Genomic DNA, 2136 nt, shown 5'->3' on the forward strand with positions numbered 1-2136 from the left:
AAGGACGTGAGTGGGCAATTTCATTTTAACTACTATATAGATTATTGAGCATGGTTATATCAGGTTTATTAGATATGCCCACTATTAGAAATTGTTTTATTGTGTTGAGTTGTTGAAAATTGAATGATATTGGGTTTCATGAGCTGTTAGTGATTAGGGATAATCACTATATTTGTTTAATACATGTTGTCTTGTGGGCATATCAAAACTATTAAGCTGTTTTACAAATGGGAAACAAGCCCTTGAAATATGAAGAGATTTTATTCAGTTTTTAAGGATTCAAAACTGTTATGATTTATGCTCTTGTAGAAAGGCCCTAGAATGGCTTATTAAAATATTTCAAAATTCTATCATGATGGAGACTTTGACGATGCTTGAGTGAAATGTTTTAACTATGCCATGCTCATTGATTTATGATTAAAACTTGTTGTTTAATGCTCACGGATTTCATGATTAAATTATTGTGTATACTATTTACATGAGCACATGATTGAAAGTTTATATGCACATTTCGAAATATGATGATTTATGTAACATCCCCAATTTTCTGTGTAAACTAAGTTAACTAAGAATGCTTTATGAAATATATTGAGTCTTGAAGACTTTGATGATATGTAAGTATGCCAAGTGCATGGGAGTATGTATATTGACACTTAGGCAAAATTTTTATGAAAATATGTGGTAAATATTATAGTTTGAAATCTGTGATAAATATTATAGTTTTGAGGTTGTGATTTGAATTTGGTGTTATATTTGAGGAAATATGTACATGAGATATGAGTTTAAATGGTTATGAGAATTGTGATTTAAGCAAGGATAATTTTTAGGTGCTAAGTTTAGATTTTTGGGAGTTTGGAAAGCTACAAAACTGCCTATAGGGAAAAATGTATCAATACATTCCCAAACGTATCGATGCATTCTTGGTAAGATAAGCAATATAAGGAGTACGAAAGCAAAGTATTGATACATTCCTTAAAGTAACAATACATTCCTAGTAAGATGAACATCTATTAATACATTGTCCAAATGTATCAATAAATTTCAAGCAAAGAGCACCTAAAAAGTGCCCAAAGGAAAAAGTATCGATATATTTTCCCATGATCAATACATTTTTGGGCAATGGGCATTTTGCCTAAAACCTATCAATACATTACCTTAATGTATCAATATATTTGGTTAAAACCCATGAAAATGTATCAATGCAGTCCCAAATGTATTGATGCATCACTAGGGAAAAGCAAAAATAAAAAAAGTCTCGGGCTGTCCGCCCATTTAAAACAAAACCTCCCTCTCTTTCTCTAACCCACCAAAACCCTAAGGTTCCAAATGGATTTTTGAGCTTATTTAAGGTAACTTGGAGCTTAGGAAATGCTTTTAGAGGTAAGTTTATGCCTTTTTACATATTAGTTTTCATTTTAATTTGTTAATAATGTAGAAATCCAATTTTTTCAGTTTTGGTGAATCCCCCTCTATTTTGCTGGAATTTGGAATTTAGAATTGTGCAATCCAGTTTCCAAGGTATGGGTTTAGCTCATTATTGAAGAATTTGTGCTTGATTGTTTGATTACTAAGAATCTAGTTATTTTTAGAAAAGTTGGATATTTTCGAAAGCTAGGAATATAATTATTTTGAGATGTTTGTGGTGTTTTGATGTGGTTAAAGGGGATATCGAGTTGAGTAACTCATTGGTGAGTAGAAGGATAGTTAGAGGTGAAAAATCAAAGCTTAGTGGTGGAACATGCCTTCGATTATCATTGTGAGTGGGTTTACTTTAAAATGCATCTAATGCATGACGCATGAAAGATGCACTGCACCGGTACTAGATTTTGTATGTAAGCCTAGATGAAGATGCCTAGGCTAGAGAACCAATAATTTTTATATGACTGTGCGCGTGTGTATATGATTATATGTACTGTGATGTGTTTGCCTTAAAGAAAGCCGTGTATTGACCTATGTTGTAGGAGCGTAGACTAGGAAGTCAAGAAAATGTGATAAGTGTTTAAAAGTATATCACTCTAAATAATTGACCCTTGATGTATTATGAGCCTTTGATGCCATAGAGATTTAAAAACCCGCAGAACCCACCAAGCTTATGATGATTGAAGCTCGTTTTATATGAATTATGATTGATGTGGA

The sequence above is a fragment of the Theobroma umbraticum genome, unplaced genomic scaffold, assembly GCF_002168275.2.
Source record: "Theobroma umbraticum cultivar Fairchild unplaced genomic scaffold, ASM216827v3 scaffold_60.0, whole genome shotgun sequence".
In the NCBI taxonomy this organism is placed as follows: Eukaryota; Viridiplantae; Streptophyta; class Magnoliopsida; order Malvales; family Malvaceae; genus Theobroma; species Theobroma umbraticum.